This window comes from Pezoporus wallicus, unplaced genomic scaffold (genome assembly GCF_028554395.1).
Source record: "Pezoporus wallicus isolate ANWC-B61680 ecotype Strahan unplaced genomic scaffold, APGP_CSIRO_Pwel_v1 contig_4788, whole genome shotgun sequence".
NCBI classification, from domain to species: Eukaryota; Metazoa; Chordata; class Aves; order Psittaciformes; family Psittacidae; genus Pezoporus; species Pezoporus wallicus.
In genome coordinates, this window is record NW_026638769.1 from 1,095,928 (window position 1) to 1,116,045 (window position 20,118).

Genomic DNA, 20,118 nt, shown 5'->3' on the forward strand with positions numbered 1-20,118 from the left:
CTGAACGTTTTAGGTTTGGGTAAACTTGATGCCCTGCTCTCAACAAAGTGCAAACAAATCTGCCATGCTGGAAGACCTCAGCAGAAAGACAGAGGAGCCACAAACTTCTGTCTGAACTCAGCCCGAATTTCAGTTCCCTTCAATGCCACAAGCACAGTGGGAGCTGCCTGCGGGCTGTTGGTGGTACCTTCCTCCACCATATTCCATGTGCCTTCAGCCACCCGATATAAATCCACTGTCATGTGTGAGTCAGAGCCCGAAGACTCCCTAGGGCAGAATTGCTATTTCATAGCAACCTTTTTTGGTATGCTCTGAAATTGGCCAAGTCAAGCAGCTGCTATTCTGCATTAGTCATTTGGCAGGCAAGTTGATCCTGCAATTTGTTGAGCACACATATTAGTCCTTTAATGTAGTCCATTAAACAAACCTTGGTGCATATGAGTCCTCAAATTCAGTGGGAATACCACAGCAATTGAGAGATTTTGGTTTTAAGGGTTCTGTCGTGGCCAGTAAGTGGGAAATTTGCCATGGAATCCCACTGGTGGGGGGGGGGGGGGGGGATACTCCAAGATCAATCAACTCTGTAACAACATGGAGGAAAAAACACTTTTATATGTCATGTGTGGTTTAACCCAGCACTGTTGTTCTGCTACAGAAAAGTCCTCGACATGCAAAATCTGCATTTTCACTTTGTAACGCTACAGTTAGTCTTTGCCAGCATCTGCTTGGATCCACTATGAAAGTGGAAGTAAAACTGAAGCTACTCCAAATAAAGGCGTTGCATGTTTGCAAAAGCTTAAAATGCCTTTTTCTTCTAACTCCACACAAGACACATCTTCCTGGATAATCCTGTGAATCCGGGCAACAAAAAGCCACTTCACACAGCATGGCTCATCTGGATAGCGAAATATCCAGAGGAATTAGGTCTAGGGAAATGCTCTGATTTTCAGTTGTTTGAAGGCAGGACAAGTTAATAGTGTCACTGGTGAAGATAATCCAAGGAATTTCAGAGATAAACAGGAACTGAAATCTCCCTGGCTAATGGATATCTGATGTTACACCTCAGGGGTTTTTTCATAAGTCTGTGCTTATAAAGACTGTCAACAGCAATGGATGTAGTGGACTTGAACCTCCTCATACCCACCAGACAATGCTGTTCTTAACCAACAGTCATATACTCTTTGACCTGCAGCTATTTTTAAATGTATGCTGCTACACATCAGTGCTGATCCACCTCAATTTCATTGCATGTGGCTATTGCTGTTCCCAGAGCACTGATAGCTGGCTGAAGGCTCTACTGTGGAGAAGAAGAAAAGGTCACTACCGAAATAGCTTTCCAATGCAGGCCCTGTCTGCAGGGGCAGACGCATCTTCTCACACACACTCCGCATCCCCCTGCAGTCAGGGGGCTCCAGGAGGAGCAGACAGGCCTACCTATATGGAGAAAGGAAAAAGGTGGATACATCCCTGATAGGAAAGACAGGTCAAGTAAAGGGAAATAAAAGTGCATTGGAATAAGCCTTGCTCATTAAAAGGGTCTGGAAGCCAGTTTGGAGGATTTTCTTCCTCTGACCCGTAAATGTCTCTTTGAAAAGAAGACTTGTAAACCATTTAAGGAAAGTGTATTTGAAGGAAGTGGTTAAAAGAAAAGAATATGAAGGCAGAGCCAGTCACTCACTCCAGACAAAGGGGGCTGTGTTTATCAAAGTTGTTTTAAAAGGAGAAAATAAAGTAACTATGTTGGCTGAGTAATTTTTTCCTGCTGAAGATGGCAAAAATATTAATTGAAGAACTTGACAAAAAACTGGCTGTTATTTAGTCAGCTGTACTTAGAACCTAATTTATGTCCATTTGCATCCTCATTGTTAGGAAAGTATCCCTCAGGAGCTAACAGTGTGAGATAGTACAAAATGTTTTGTTGTCGTGTTTTTACTTTATTTTATTTGAATATTATATTTCATTGCCTACAACCAAACGCTTGGTAATTGTATTAGGTTTTCTCAACATGACAAAAGGGTGACATGCTGGGTGAGAACTTTAGTGGAAGAAATTATTTAAGGAACAAAAAGTCTTGTTTCTTTCAACTCCCAACCTTTTGAACATCAGCAAATAACTGAGTAGAAAAATGTCATCAGAAAGAAGTATCTGTGACCCAGTCAGGACATTAACTGGCTGAAATGAGGTGACAAAGTACCTAGAGTCCAGCTGTCTACAGGAAATATTCAGGTCATCAAGGTGGGGGTACTTCCAACTCATCAAACGTGTTGAGTATCCTTACAGCAGGCCCCTAGATCCCCCTCACAAGGCACACCTACAACCTCCACTTCACACATATATACAAGGCACACACATAGTTCTTAAAACACACAGAAAAACAATCACAGTATGAAACAAAAAATATGACAAAGCTGGCAGGTGTCTGGGGACAGTGGAGTATTTCCTCCCTTTATTCTTTTGCTTTTTCCATCTGTTTTAATCCTCTCTCTCCTCCCAGCGTCAGCCCTTCCTGCACTCAATCCTTAGCCATGCTGCCACTCTGCCACAGCCATCCTCCCATTCCCCGTACATCCCTGTACATCCCTGTACGTCCTGTGGCAATCAGCAGTGCCAGCAGTTAGCCATGGCCTGCATACCCAAAAGGAGAGGTAGCAACTGAAATGTTCCCCCCAGGGTCTCCTGTAAGCATCGCCACCAGGAAACTTGCTGCTGACAAAGGCACTGTGCCGGCCCCAGGAACCAAACACCCAAAGAGCAGGGGCTTTCCTGTAGCCCAAACGCAATTTACTGTAATCCCTTGCTGCCTCCTGTGCTTATGCACTACAGACCTTCTTGGGTTACAAGACACTTTGAAGATCTCACCTTCTCCCATTACTTGTCTTTTACATAAAATGGCCACAGATGTGAGCCTGCTAGTGTGTCAGAGGACTGCAGTTAATGATTTATAAGCCAATACTTCCTATTGGGCATGTTTAACATAGGGGTGTATGGCCGAGGGAGCAGGCTACCTTGCTGCAGGAGCACCCTCTGCTGACTCCCATGTGGGGCAGCAGCTCTGAGGCGGGGTGACGACTCCCAAGGAGGGGCTGCAAGGATGCTACATCTCAGCTTCAGGGTCGTGCTGACTGTCAAACCCCTCACTCTGCTGCAAGTAACAAGGTTAAATGTCCCAGCAAAGCCCAGATGAAGAGGACTGTAGTGGAAATACTCTGATGCATAATCCTCAGGAGCCCTGTGCAATGCACCCCAGCTCATGAAGCATCACCTGCAGAAAGCCCAGTGTCATTCCTGTGCGCATGCTCCAGCAATCACACAGAAAAGGCTCCTCTTGAGCCAAAGCCACAAGGAAATGGTCTAGACAGCTACACCTGAAAATACGCCATTGTGTGTGATGGCATTTGCCATGTACTCCTAATTCACCCCAGGTCCAAGTGCATCACAGGAGAGGATGTGGGCAGATACATTTGCCATGTCAAACATGACTCTCTGCAGGTGGGACTGATGCTCTGGACCAGCAGTCACAGCCTGAAAAAAAAAGCCCTCCTTGGGAGTGTGCACTGGGTGGATCTTCTTCAACTCCCTTCCCGTCCGTGACAGCTCTGGAGCTGGAAATGCCAGTAACAATGGTGAGAACAGTCAAACAGCATCTTCCTGCAGGGATGTGTGGACTAGATCATTCTAAATAAACAATGTGGCATAGGAAGCAATGGCTGCTCAATGAACACCCATTGTGTAGCTCAAGAGTACTGTTGGCAAGTGCTTGTCCTTCCTACTCTTCCCACATCTCTCTTTATGAGTCTATTTATTATTGTATTTAAATGTATTTAAAAATATTTTTAACGTTTCTGAACACTTTTTAAGCATTTGCTAATTGGTGAGCTAATGGTTCTTCACATCATCAGGAATCCTGGAGAGATTTTTAAATTGATGATTAATTTCAGATTCCCAAAATGCACTGAGTGGTATAAATGTTACAGAAAAGCTTTCCAGGGTGCTGTGCGGTTTCATCTTGCTTTCAATTTTGCTTACGTTTCAGGCCACTTTTTTACCTGGAAAGTGATTACAAAACCAAAAAGCTCATGGCTCTCTAGGCATACCTCTACCGACCTGAGGAAGAGTTTGCTGAAAGCTTGTCTGCTTTTTCAGACTAGTGCAATAAAAGATATTGCCTTCCCTTATAAGCCTTGCCTTGCTGACTGATCAAAATGTTGCAAATGTTATTTCCAGCAGTGCTTTATTATTCAGATTAGAAGGGCAGGTTTAAAAACCTACTGTAGGGGCATGTCCTCATTTAGCTAAAAATCAAACAGACATCTTCCTGCCTGAGACTTTTGGCTGCTTATCTCCAGGCTGTGGCACAGGACCCCATTTTGGCACCAGCAGGAAACACAAATGGCTGCTGGAGGCTCTGCCACTGGACACCCTTCATGCCAGGGTGGAGACTGAGGCTTAAGTGTCCTCTCATCATGCAGCAAAGATCCCAGCTGGGCTACTTCTGGGCTATTTCTCCTTCCACACTGGTGTTTGTGAGCCCCAGACTGCCCTTTCCTGCTGAGGATGCTGCTGGTTGATGCATAGAGGGAGGCACCACCGGGCAGCGTGGACAAGCACTGGGATACATGGAAGCTGCTGCATTGATACCCAAGCAGAGGACTGTCATAGACTCCTTTACATGTATAGCATGGGTCTTCACTGGAGCTAAGGGCCACCTGTCTTTACAGGCTGCTGCACATCTAGGAATGCCTGCAGGGACTGATGTTACCAAATTTCATTACACTCTGCTTTCTCAGATTATCATACAACATAGAGTTTGTATTGTTGGGTTGCTGTTAACAGGGCAGGGATACAGGCAGAGGTGATTTTGTAGTAAAAGGTGAATTCTTTTCCATTCCCTCACCCAGAAGGACCCCAGAACACCTTCACAGAGGGCAGATCTGAACCATTGCAAGGACAGAGACCTTGGACCAGGACCAGGACCAACTGCTATCAGAAATACTGTGCATGTTACACTGTCATGGAGAGGCAATTTATTGAGCCCTGTTTCTGTGTATTTAATATTTTTAAAGGTGGTGGAAAAAGTACAGATAGCCTCCTTCTGCCAAAACATACCTGGTAATAGACCTTGGGCTGTTATTTGATTGGAAAAATGTTCTGACTGAACCGTCTTTTGGATTTCAATTCTGGAAGAGTTAGTGTATCAAAACCACACATAACATCTCTTTTCCACAGTTACATAATTATCTCAGTTTCTTCTGAGTGTCCTTCTTTGTCTCTTTTCCTTTTCATACATGTATTTTTCTCTTCTGTTCAATAGGGAGGAAGAGTTTCCTCCAGATAGTGGTTCATGACTTGGCTTTTCAAAGTACCAGCTTTAAGCTTGCAGCTGTAATGTCACAGGATGGACCACATTCCTATGAAAAAGCTGAACCTTTGGGGGTTTTGTCAGACCCTCACTTTTCTGTGACAACAACAGAGAAAAGATTGTCAGTAGCAATCATCTTGGGCATCTTGAATGTCACCCAGTCACAGATGTCTGCACACAGAGACTTCCAAACTGTTCTTTTACTTGGCTGCTTTTAACACAGCCTTTGGCCAAGACAATCCCCAAAGAAAACCAAGTTTCCACTGGAAACCAGGTTCCATGTTTTTCCACCACATACAGGGTTCAGTTTTGTCTTCTAGGTGCCTCCTACTCAAGAGGCTCATCCTCTGTATTTTTACCAGGTTTTGGATCAGCAACGGTTTGGTGTAACCTGTGAGCTTGATATTCATTCTCATGGTTTACAGTCAGTCATCAGGTACAACTAAAGGGCAGTTTTAACTACATGGTTTATTTTGCTAGTGCTTGTCACAAAGCAGCATCTAACAAACTCCCTGGCTACCTCAGCCACAGAGAGTACGGCACATGCTGTCTGACAGAGCAATCTGCTTGCAATAGCAGAAAGAGGATTTGTTCTGAAGGTCTTTTATTTAGGAAGAGGGGCAAAATGTTAAGGAGTGCCAAGATTTTTCTTTTGCATATAAATCCTCTCACTTTTATATCAGGGGTCATGCACCGCTGAGGTATGTGGTAAGGAAATAGCATCCTGAACTTGCCTTATACCAAAAAATGAAACAGATCTTCAATATTCCGTGGAGAAGAGAGTGTGCATCATTTCTTGAGAATAAGCCCTTTGTGTCTCTATTATTTTTACAATGCGCTTTAATGACCTGAAAGCATGTGTGCGCCTTCTTAAATCATCACATTCAAAACTACATTTTGACTGTAAAATATATTAAGAATCTTATAGAGGAAGTTATGCCATGTGTGGGGTTTTCTCTGTTTTCAACGATAGGATGAATTTTGCCCATACTACAAGGACAAGCTCCAAAAAAAAAAAAAAATAAGGTGGGAAGGGGAACACATTTAAACAAAAAGAATAAATCCTAGCTCTAGACACCAGTGTTAGGAAAGTCACCCTCACCAGATGGCTAATACAGACAAGGGAAAATAGCCAACTTGATTTCAAATGTGAGAGTGATTTTTAAAATGAATTATAGAAACTACTTCAGATTCATTATTTTAAGCAGTGAAACTCATGTGTTTAGCTTATGGGTCTGGTTTGAATAAAAGTTTGTCTTTCTTGAATAGAAATCATATGTGATTCCAGGCAGTGGCCTGGACCATTTGCTAATACTAATTGTTGCTGGTTGAAAGTAGGGTAGAGGATTGTTAAAGTCTTCCCTGGCAGCAACTTGATCTGTGGAAATGTACTTTACAGGAACTGTGATGAGGTTCACAGCTGGCAGAAGCCTGTGATAGGGTGGCCACATGACTTTACATCTCCCATTTAATAATGGAATAAAAGCTCACATGACACAAGTTTGGAAGGTAAAGGATGGCAGGGATCATATAAACTGAAATAGGGATGTATATTTTTACAAACATTTCATATTTTGAAAGATAATCAATGATGTGGCTACTTTGAAATAATATTATCACAATATGCTGAAGTAAAGCTGGCACATTAGAAAGCCACCAACAAAGACCAGATGGGCTGTTGAAGTTCTCACATGAAGCATCAGTGGTTTAAAAAAAAAGTGTTAGATTATAATCATATCAGTCTGCCCTTGCCCAATCTCAACAGAAACCTGGTCAATTGGTAAATACTTCATTTTCTGATAAGGAAGAGCTGTAACTTTAGTTAAATAGATAAAATGTGATTATTCTGCATAATTTACATGTTAGCACCAGTATCCTGGTAAATTCCAGAGTGAAACCTTATCTTCAATTTCTGAAATGCCAGGGTTTTGCTATTTTCAACCTTCAAACAAAACACAGTGCAGCCTTGCTATTCACATCCAATCTGGCTGCATCTTACTGCTGTGTGAAACACCTAAGGCATGATTCAGCTGCCCAAAAGTAGGTCTTGGAGCCTTTAAGAATGCCCTGATGTGCCTGAGACACATCCAATGATCTGGCAGATATGGTGCATAACCCACTGCACCCCATGTCTCTGTGTCCCCTTCCAGGGTGGCAGCAGGGAGACACCCTGTGGCATGGCAAACAGTGACAGAGACTGGAAGTTGAAGCACTGAATCAAGTTTCCTACGTCTGTGGTGTAAACCTGGCAAGCTACCTTGGGATAAGGCTCTATAGGGACTCATAACAGAGATGTGGGCAGGGTACAGAGAGGAGATGCAGGTTTGACGCCTAGGTGGGTTGCTGTGGCTCCTTTCCCACAGGGAGCATGCTGGAGTTGTAAGAACCGTTCAGCTCCAGTTGAAGGGGTGAATGGCATTTGGCTGGTGTTTATACTGGTAACATGTCACTCATGAGTTCATCAAGAATTTCAGCCTGCAGTTCCAGTCAGAGAATTACACACTTATTTTCACTGCACACCCAATCAGTACCAACGTGTTTTCTGAAGCTTTGTCATGCTTGGGTAGACAGAAAGTATTCTTTTCACTAATATTTGTATTGTTTCACATCTGGTTCAGAATAATTCTCATGCTATTGTCAGTGGAATTGCTCTGCCATTTCCTTTCATGATGTACTTGATGGCTGCCCTGGAAAACAGTTTATTTACAGGTTCACGAAGATGCCATTGGGTATATTTCACATTTGGCAAACTACAAAAGTGACATTTACAGTTATAAACAGCTGCATAGACTAGCATATATGTTATACAACTTTCTTCACAGAGAAGTATACAGGGTAAATATAATGTAAATAGCTTTCCAGAAGTCAAAATGAATGCAGAAAACATGGAAGACTCTTAGGGAAATAGAAAGAAGTGCAACTTTAAAAAAAAACTCTTCCCTTCCAGCCCTACCCAATCCCAGTCATGGTTATTTCACATTCTCTCTCACTGACTCTCATTTTATATTGTACTGAAAAATCCCAAACCTTCACAACCACTGATTCTTTTCATTCATGATTTTACTTCTCTACCAATTTGCAAAGAAGCAGCTGGCTGTGAATGTTCTTGACACTAAAATGTGGGCATTGGTCATGCTGCTGTCTGGGCCAACTCTTGCTTTTCCTTGACTATTTGTTTTGTGATTCTTGCCAAGTTCTTGTCATGATGACAATACTACCTTACAAGCATAGCTCTAAAAGGAGACTTCTAACTTCTTCACCGTTGTCAGGTGGAAGGGTGAGATGTACAAGAAATTAGATATTTCTATTACTCTGACATGTTTTGAGCAGTACATTGCAGCATCAGGTATGTCTTTCATGGATAAGCACACACTGCTACCCATATAAATGCTACGGCTATGTAACAGCCACTTGTATATAAAGACTGCAGCTCCCCTGGCTGTGGGAATTCCAGAAGATTGTAACAAACTCACAGCTGCCCATGGCAAATATTACCTGAGAGAAAGTTCATTTTTTACACTCATAAACCTGGTATTACTGAATGAAACTTGCCTTGTCTGTGTATCTCTAAAGAGGAATGGAGGTTGCTGTACAGACAGATCTTCTCTGATTCAAAGACCAATGCAGTATCTCACTGATTTTCCTGTCCCTCACATTCCTGAGCAAATACACATTTTCTTCTCTCTGCCCCTTGTATGTCCTTCAGTCCTCTTCCAGTGGAGGGTACGAGGGAAACAAGTACAGAAGGTGCAACAAGATTAATTTCACTGCCTGTGGGTGAGTGCAACCCTACCCTGTAGTCTTCTCCTGTCTCCTCTACCACACACTTCTAAGAGGTGCAAAGCAGCTCCAATGATGTGGACAAACAGATCAAAGGACCAGCAATTCATACCTGTTCACTATGGACAAGGCTGCAGCACGGATCCCAGGACAGCTTCTTGGAAAGGACTGACATAAACTGGTTTCCAGAACAGTCAAGATTATGCAGAAGACCACTGAGGACACTGAAAAAGAAGAATAAGACAGACTGAAGCCACCTGAGACCCACACTTTCTAAGCCATAACTGAGAGTTTCTGCATGTGTCTACCTTTCACAGGCAGTTTGGTGCAAACGCTGAGCAAATGTTGGCTTTTCCAAGAATGTGCTTTGGAGAACAGTGTGGACAAAGGCTAAGAAAAGCCTTCAGAAAAGACAAATGAAACAGGAATCAATGGAATCCTTTCACCAGGTGTAATTCGTGTGTCTTTTAAATGCTATTAACACAGACAAAAACAAATTCTCAGTTTCTGTAATAGTAAAAGCGGTTGCAATTATAGTAGGTTAGGATTCAGTGTTTCATTTTCTTTTATGCATTATAACATCCAACCATCTTTTAGCTGTCTCTGTCACCAAGTCCTGACTCCCTGTTAAGGCTCAATCTTTGGCACTTGTAACTAAAGCAACGAGACCAAGTCCTTAAACTTATCCACTGAATGTGTTGGCTCTGAGAGCTTTTTCCAGAATTATGTCAACTTTCCACTTATCACTTATCTTCCTACCTCCTGCAAGTGCCCCTACTCACAACACTTTGTACATAGCCTGAGCCTTTCAGAGACAATCATGCAACATATTAAAACCATTCTAATCTGATGCTTCACACATAACCCCTCAATCACAGCTCGTACTGATTCCAACCATCAGGCTCATAATCTCTGTAGCACATTGGCCAAGAAAGAAAAAAGGGAAAATCCATTTTCATTCTATCTTATCCACAACATGTGCAAATATTACCTCATCCATCCTTGAGCTGGCTCCAGAGATTAACCCAAAGCTGACATGATAGATGTCTAATTTAAAAAATAGCCCATTTCCTGGCAGTTGATTTTATTGTCAGTTTTGTTTTAAACTTCAACTTTGGGTGTGACATTGCTACCAGAATTTCACATTTTTAAATACCAATTCACTTTCAAAGGCTGAAGCCAAGGATGATGTCATGTGTGCTGTAGCTTAGCACATATCTGCAGTGAGAGCTTGAAGATTAAAAAGAAAGTTTTCCTTGCAAAAACAAGAGCAAGACACATACGAAAAAGATTTTTGCAGGAAAGCAATGTGATGCTATTTAACCTTCTGATTAGGTAAAGCACTACATGCGTCTCTTTAATTGAGGGAATGTTGCTTTAGCAGTTTACTAGGCAGGAAGTGGCTGCTGATGCCTGTGGAAAGCAGGCTGCATGAGGTTTGAAGCAGCACTCTGAAGTGAAGAGTTTTACTGAGCTCAGCAGAGGTAGTCTGCATTTGTACTCATGCAATTCCAAGTACAATTTGACCCATGGGGATGAAGGACACCAGCTAAATGAAAAAAATAGCATGAATCCTTTGTTTATGTTACAGAAAAGCTCATATTGTATGCAACATTACTAAGAAATAAAATATCCTTTGCAGTGAAACAGTTTGTTCTTCCTAATCCAGTATTATTGTTTATGCATATGTTAAATCATAGTATACACATGGTTGTAAAAGCTGATTTATTAACCCAGCATCTGCTGGGACTAATGTCCCTCAAAAATGTCCCATATGTCAAAGGCGGGTACAGGCTCAGAGAAACACTCACCCCAGCTGGTCAGAAGGAGCAAAATTAAAACAGGTTTTGCTTTACAGACTACAGTATTTTTGTTTGTTTTCATTAAACACTCTTACTGATTTTAAACATCTGTATTTGTTAACTTGTTTAGTTCTTTCAAACTTAAGAGTACAAACAGTGCCATATGTGCTCACCGCTGGCATTTCTGTTCCCCATGCTAACATTTGCCACCAGAGCCAGGCTTACCTCTGACAACTCAGTAAACATGCTTCACAATGACATTTGAACTAGGTGAGGTAGTTTGCTGCCTAGAGAACGCAGCAAAGACACGTGGAAACCTCCCTCTTAAAACCTATGACACCCGCTGTGGAAATGTCAGCTCAGCTAAAGGAAAGCAGCATACGGGGGAACTGCATGTGGCCAGCTCTCCTGTCTCTGGTTGTTAGCTTTGTCATCATTTGCATTAGCTGGTTGGAGTCTGTGCAAGCAGGTGGAGGGGTAAACTCCAGAGACTTGCACATCCTGCTGTTATATTATCACAGGGGCTAGCTTAAAATGAAATGAGAAGCTTTCAGTGGCTGCATGAAGCAAGTCTACTCACCTCAAGTCACAGCTGGCCAAGAAGATTAAGAAGTGGTTTGGCTTCAATGTGTTAGTGCTTTCACAGAGATGAAATAGAGTGCATTTCAGGGCTCTTTAATCTACCAGAGGATGCTCTCACAAGTGGAACACTCAAGCCATTTAAGTGATGAATTAGATGGGATTTTTACAAAAGGAATAATCATTATTAGTGACAGGAACCAGTTAATAGGGAAAGCAATGTCTTTATGGCTGCCTTCCTAGAGGGCAGGCCACAGTCAAACAAGTTACCAGTCCTAATACCACATTGCTTCCAATGGGCAGGAGATTAGACTACATGATGCGTAGTCATCTTCATCCTGTATACTCTGGGAACCCACTGAGCTGTGGATGGGTCACTTCCACTCCTAGAAGTATAGCCAAACGACAGCCACGCTTCTGCTTTCACAAAAAAAAAAAAAAAAAAAAAGAAATCCTTTAAATTCTGTTAATTTTTTGCAATTTGAGCAGCCATGCTCAGAAAAAATAAACTCATTTAAGGCATTTCCCTTAGAGTGACCTCATTTTGAATATTCAAGCCACTTTTAGCAACCATTAACCTAATTTCAGGTGGATCCTTTTTCCAGAATATTTCAACTCTATTTTCTCCTATGATTGACTTGTCATAGCTCATTCCAATGTCTAATAAATGCCTCCTTGGGAGGTGTATAGTCTTAGAACCTGGCCTGGAATTATCCAGCCTAATTTTTGGCACCCAGATTTCCTGAAAAGTGGTTAATACAAATGAGCATCTCTTAAGCAACGATTCTTAGCTTCTTTTTCTGAGGTAGTTTGCCCCTTCACACAGAGACCATAAATAATGACATTAAACATTTGTCCATGTTTAGGATTACATAAACATGTGCCTCTTTTGTCCTCAAATCCTGTCCCCTTTATGTTCAAGACCTATATTTCATACTTTGCCGTTCTTGTAAGACTTTGCACCCAGCCTGTGCTCCATGCTATAGGGAAAGAAGTCTGTGCTCCTCTCTACTGGTTCATTCTCCAGGGGAGGTTTAGACTGAATATTAGGAACAATTTCTTCACAAAGAGGGTGATCAGGCATTGGAACAGGCTAACCAGGGAAGTGGTGGAATCACCATCCCTGGAATTGTTAAAAACTGGGTAGATAAGGCCCTCAGTGATATGGGTTAGTGGTGGTCTTGTCAGTCTTGGGGTAATGGCTGCACTTGATGATCTAAAAGGTCTTTTCCAACCTAGCTGATTCTATGATTTGTTTCTACGATTCTATAACCAGGCAACAGTTCCCTCTGTAAGACAGGGGTGTACCTATATACAAGAGCATGTGCATGCACATATGCGTGTTCACACACATGCTGTCGCTTTTTACACATGTGCAGCAGCTTTGCCTGCTTCACTCCAACAGATGACATAGGAAATACTGATAGTAATAAAGGCTGGGGGAGCACAGGCAGGGAGAGGTGGTGGTAGGTACATGTATACATACATTTCTTCAAAGAAGGAGAGGAATGCTTAGTAGAATATATAGACTCAGATAATCATTTAGGTTAGGAAACACCTTAAAGATGATCAAGTCCAACTGTTAATCTAGCATGGACAAATACACCACTAAACCATGTCCCTAAGCACCAAATCTGCATGTCTTTTAAATATCTCCAGGGATGGTGACTCAACCACTTCCCTGGGCAGCCTGTTCCAATGCATGACAACCCTTCCAGTGAAGAAATTTTTCCTAATATCCAATCTAAACTTTCCCTGGCACAATTTGAAGCCATTTCTTCTTGCCCAGTGGTTTGTTACTTGGGAAAAGAGACTGATATCCCTGGCGGTGTTCAGGACCAGGTTGGACAGAGCCTTGGGTGACATGGTTTAGTGAGAGGTGTCCCTGGCCATGGCAGGGGGGTGGAGCTTGATGATCTTAAGGTCCTTTCCAACCCTAACTATTCTATGGTTCTATGATTCTATGATTCTATGACACATGTTTAAATGGGAAACAAGGGGAGAGAAGCAAAAGATGGCAGCACTTATTTGCCAAAGGCTACAGAAGACAGATTAACTGGGCTTGTGGATATAGAAGAACTGGGACAGCTTCTGCTGTTCATGTGCAAGTGTGTATACATGTTGGGGTGAGGGAGAGCCATGCTGCGAACAGACGAAAACTTCTGATCCTCTCTGGACACATCCCATGTGAGCCTGGCAGCAGCTGGATGAGACAACTAACAGAAGATGAGGTCAAGCAAGAGCTATGGTACAGTCTTGGTTCATTGAAAGCTTTCCAAAAGCAGGAATCCAGTGTTAGGAGAGGTGCATTACAGTCCTTCAGAGGACTAGTCAACAGTCCCTCAGAGCCACTTGAGTCACCACTACTCCTAGAGACTTTCTGAAGCCTCTCTCAACATCACACTAACAGAAGTGTGTGAAATTGTCTCTTCCGCCCTTGTAAGGCACCAGCAATACGAACTGCTCAGAAAATGCACAGGTTTCTAAACATGTCGTTCATACCTTTTTCTTGTTCCTCTTTCTCCTGAAACATCCCTTTCACTCCATTCTTTAATATGTGTCCTTTTTTGATTACTAACATTAGTCTTCAGGAAAGCTAACTCTCGGCACACTAGTAAGAATGTATATATTAATCTGATCAGACTCAAAGTCCTCTAAAAAGGCAAAAAAAGCACCTGATAGGATTATCAAAAGTTTCTAGGCAATAAAATATCTCAAGAAAGGTGTCTTTACTCTCCCAGGTGTAGACGGTGGCTTGTATACATTCCTGAAATCAGGGGCATGTGTCTGGGAATGCTATTCCAAAGAAAATACGCAGGGAGGTCTATTTCACATCACTTCACATTCCTTTCTGAATTTGCACCTCTTTCCATGTCCAGCTATTGGGTGGTTTTTATTGCTTATTACGTTTTGAACTTGACACTGTGAAGATCAAATAAGCAGCCAGTTATCAATTAACTTTCCAAAGCAAATACTTCAATATTCACAGCACATATGTGTTGCAGGCATAAATGCTGGGGGGTGAGGGGTGTGTTGGGGTGTGTATGTGCGCACATGTAGAAAGAACCAGGAGAAAGGGCTACTCAGTTAACACACAAGTTTCCAAACACGTGGATTACACAATCTTCTTGTACCTCTTTTCCCCACAAAATCTCTTTCACTCCAAGTGCAGGCAGATACACATACACATACACACACATGCTCACCTTTGATATAAAGTGGGGCCTGGCTCTTGCTGTGAATGTAACTTTCTTCTGTTCAATGGCTCTCTCACACTCTGCTGTAAGCGGTCTGAGGGGGCCACCAAGTAAGGAGAATTTTGGCCCACCTTGTTTTAAACCTCATCACACATCAGGGCCAGAAGCAGCAATAACTTCTCATTATAAATTGTGCCTGTTATTGTAATTTATCAGGATCAAACAGTTGCTGGCAGCCCCTTCCATAAGATCCGGTTGCAGTGTCTATATCAGCATCAAGCAAAATCAAACATGGCTTGCGAACAGAGGTTTAGTGATAAATAAATCACTCAGGGAGCTTTAGAGAAACAAGTCTTCACACACACCAGTGTTATGGTACTTGTCTTTATTTCTCTTCCAGCTTTCCTTTCTTTTCTTTTCTTTTTTTTTAATTTGATTCACAGTGTTCAGATGACATGTGTTTTGCCTTATTCAGCCATTTGGAGTACAGGTGCATGACTGTGTTTTTGATGGAGTGTTGCTATTCTGGAGTGCTCCATCCAAAACACAATCCCACACATGTAATCCAAACTGCTGAAGATGAGTCAACCATCTTCCCTTTACCATGATAATTAGACATTTCTTTTTTCATTCAAAGTTTCAGTCTTTATTATTAGTTGCAGATGCCATGCTTGAACTGTACTGTTCAATCTTTAAAGGCTTTCACACCAGGCTATTTTATCCCTCAGAGTGGAGGAAATTAACAAAAAGCCCAAGCTTATCCAAACTTAAATTAAATCAAATAAAATATTATTACACTGCAAGAACACAGTGACACCTAAATACCTTTAGTACACATATAAAAATTGTAGCTTAATATTCTATTAAGTAAACATAGCAGCTTGCCAAGGAAGGTTTGTCGCAATTAAAGGATTCATGGAACAGCAGCTTCCAGTGTTACTAATCCATGCAGGCCACACATCTAAGTGTCTTTGCTTTGAAAACGTTTCAGTTTCTTATCACATTAAGAAAATGATGATTTCCCAGAAGGCTGAAACAACAAAGAACTTCACCAGGTTTTAAATCCTTAAGCTAGGTATTATTTTCCAGACACAGGCTTGCAAAAGGCTGTTTTCACAGGGCTTAATATACACTGTCGGAACCTTGGGACTGCTGGTGTTTATTTCTGGTACCTTAGGAGCTAATAGGTGATTAGTGGGGCAGATATGGAATGAAAGAAAAGACACAGGAAAGCAGGTGCCATAGACCTTTAAGGATAAGCTTTAAGAACTATTTTAGTCCTTCAACAAGCCTATCTCTTGGTGGCATTTTTGGCAAGAGGTGGGTGGCAGACAGACACTGAATGTTCAGCTGCTGTAAATCTCTGAGTAATGACAGGTTGGATCCCTACCCTAAAGCACTGTTTACAGAAAAAAGAAATCTTCTGCCTGTTCACATTTGAGAATTTCAGAGTGGTGAGATTTTCCTTTCCACAGTACCTGGCTGGCTTTTGTTTTCTGTACACAGAAGATCAATTTAGATTATCTTTAGTTCCAGGTATAGAAAAATAAACCAGAAAGGACACTTGCTGACTCTACAAAGGCTGGTGGAGCATGACACCTCCTTGTCAGGTGCCACCAGCACAGAGTAACAAAGGTGGTTGGGCTATAAATGTGTTGTAGGTGAGGGATCAGCACCTAGCTGAAGTGGCCCCAAGCAGCCCTGGGGATGTGGCAATAGAGAAGAAGACCTCAAAATTTCGTTGACTTCCCCCTTCCCCGGCTCTGTAGTAGTATCTGTACAAACAGCATGGGACTGGGCACTGCATCTCCATGAGCGAGAGGATGACAAGTAAGACAGCTACATTAAACCGACAAACGTGAACTTGCTTCGCACAGGGAACTCAATTGTAACAGTCACCCTGTTTCCCCGTTCAATACTGGTTAACACATCCCAGGGTTTTTGTTATTATGTGTGAACCCGAGTTTGAGGGGGGTTTATTCCTTCACTGGCCTTTTTTCCATTCACTGGGGAAAAGGATTTCCTTCATGTTCACCTGGGCAGTCCATGGACCACAGCTGGTGGAGCAGAACGTGTATAGGCAACAGTTCCTGGCAAGGATCTGATTTTGCCCCCTCAGCTTTTAAGACCTGATGCTCAGTTCCCTGTGCAGAAATGTAAGACTGAACCTCACAGCACGATTTCAAAGAAAATAAAAAAATGTGGAGCAGATTATCTTAGGATGAAATTATAATGAGAAAAAAGCTTGAGGAAAAGGGTAACTGGGATAAATTTCACACTCCAGCTCTCCAGCCCAAATGTACACCGTAACTACCTTTTGCCTGCTGAAAATGCCATAGAAATACTACTAACAGCCGCTTGGATCATAGGAATACTGTTTATAACAGACATGAAGACAGGAAAACTGTGGAATACATTATTGGTTTAGAAGTTAAATCAAACTCCTGGCAAATAAATCAACAATCATTCCAAATTTTCTTTCTAAAAATGTAGGCTAATATATTGCAAGGCAAGTGATCCATCAACAAAGTATGACCTTTCAAGCCAGAAGACAATCCTGTCCAGTAACTAACTGCTTAGTGAAATTATTACCTCAGCAGCAAAATTACAACAAGCCTTTTCCAGAAGCCACGAAGACTCAGGTAGACCATTGCCCGTCAGGTTTGAAGTTTGTGCTTACAGCTCCATTGCTGTATGAGATGCAAAGAGCCATGCAAGCATGCTGAACACTCTCAGCCCATCATGAGGGGCTGAACCACTGGAGCAAACTGGTATTGGATTAGTATTAGTTATCGTACATGTATACACCTGCTGCTATGCCCCATGTTAGATCCAGGGAAGACAGACTTAGAGGTACCAGAGAAATGCCAGCAGTCACATGCAGGTAAAGACCAGATTCGAGGAACTGTTCTTATACACCTCTATATAAGGAACAACAACCACGCTCCTCAGTTGCCGCCACCACTGGTGTGGGGCATACTTAGAGCTGGGCTTCAAGCAGGGAATGCTCCTGGCCTCAAATAGATGTGAATCTCAATGTTGTGGATGCACAGCAACTTTAAAAACATTTTCACTGATTTTCCCAAGAAAATTTTCCACCTCTTCACTTCAGCAGAAACTCCAACACAGAATAAGCATCCTGTACTGAAAGGAGTGAAGCACGATCCCTGGCCAAGTGGGTGTTCCAGGTTCCCAGCACTCCAATAACAGATCATTTTTAAATCAGCCCCTAAAAAAAACCCTGAAGACCTCCCAGTTGCACTAAATGCCACAGTTTGATCCTTTTTTGGCCAGTAGGATAAAATGTGATGTTATGACTAGCTGTATTTTAGGAAGAAATCTCCTGTGGCAACCCTCAAGCTACCTTATTTTCAGAGGAAAATGTTAAAAATTGCAAATCTATCACTTTAGATCTTCCACTGTTTCTGTAATGGCAAATATAATTGCACTTGCCATATTGCACTTTTTTGGATACTTATCTGCAGAGAAACAATGTTCCTTTAAATTAGCTTTTTAAGATAAACACGCATGCATGTGCTGTTTATTGTACTTTAAAATAATCCCTCAAAAAAAAACCAACCAGTTGAAAATGCTTCAAACTGCATTTGGAGAATGACCTGAGATGTGGGAAAGTTGTCTATTGCTTATGTTATTTTTTCACCCACTTTTGAGTGCTTTGAGGCTACATTTCCCCTGAGTTATGACAGATATTGCCACCCACCTTAGCTCTTCCTGCCTCTGCCCTAACAGAACCTCTTTGTTGTTTTATCTAATCAGATTCAGAGGCCCTGCTAGAGCTGGCTCTTTCAGACTGTTCAAAGCACTTGTATTTCTTATTTCCCAGGCTTCAGAAGAACTAAAAATAACCAAGTGAAAATCCGAAATGCAAAGCTAATATTCTTGCCAGTGTTAAGCAGATATGTTGTCAGGATTAACGAGAGATTTTACAGATCTGAAAAATCTGAATAAATCAGAACACTTAATTTTTCTTTGCTGAGTTTTCTGAGTTTAATCTTTCCTAATCTGCTAAGAATTTTTTATAACAATATTTACCTTAATTTTTTTCTGAAGCAAAGATACGCGGTGTGTCTTCATGCAAAGATTAAAATTTATTGTAAAACTGTCTATATACAAAGGAGAATATTCATTCTCCTTATTAATTTAGATGAGGGTTTGCAGTTCAAACCATTCGGGGGTGAAAGCAACCCAAGTTCTGCCTCCAGTCCCCATTGCAGAGTAGGAGTCATAGGTGTGTCACCTGATGCCAAGTACTGAGAATTTTCGCTGGCAAATGACCTGCAGGCAGCATAGGACAGAAACATTTGGTGAGTTTAAATGTGCTACAGTTGGTCAAACCAGACACATCTGAATCTATCTTTGAATAACAACTTTCTCAGGATTTGTCAAAAGTTAAAGCTTGTAACAAGAGGGATCTTGCTGCACTGGTTGCATTGGTCAGTAAAGCAATGTTTATAGGGAATGGATAAATGGAAGAAAAAGCAGTGTAAAGTGTCGGCAAATGCACTTCTTTCAAGTTGAGAGAGTGAGAAGCAGCTATAATTATTGATTGCAAACATTCAAGCTCTTGAAGTAACTTTTAACTACTTCCATTTGCTGGCAATAGCAGTTTATGATGGGGAAGGGTTTATTCCTGCAGCCAGTACTTACAGTAATTTTGTCCTCCCCTTCTTCAAGAGAAACTGAAAAGCTGGAAGCACAGGGCACAATGTAAAGGCAATTATGCATTCACACAAATTAGCCAAAGGGAGGATCTGTTTTTAAAAAGTCTGAGACACAGTGCATGTCTGCTAACTTCCAGAAGCTGGGAACTGGCCACCAAAGTGACAGCCCAGCTTCTAAACTTCTAAACTTACAGCCATTCAAGGGATCCAAGCTTGAAGCAGAAATAAGATTAGGGACTGGTTTAAGTCTCTGGAATAATTAGAAACACAACACAGAATTTAGTTCTCAGCCCGTGGAGAAGCTGCATGATGAAAAAACCTGGCAGGTGAGATGTTAAACTCAGTTCAAATTAGCTACTGTAACTCAGTCTACCAGAAATCTGGCCCTCAGGATCTGAGGACTATGGCTAATCAGCAGTGGAACAAAGTAAGACCTGCAGTGAAACAAAAGTGACAGTATTTAAAATGCTTCTTTAAAATGAAATTATAGTTAGGTGAACTATTTTATAACTAATCATAACTTAATAATGCCAGACTATCATTATCGCTTGCACAAAATACATTTCCACATAATTTTTCCATTTTCTGTGAAACTTGTAATTTTACAGCAGGCTTTTCTTTTTTGATGCGTATACTGGAAAGGGTTTTTATTGCATAGTCATATAAGGAAGCATATCACAGTGGGCATGCACAGAAAATGCAGTTTTAGCTTCTTAATT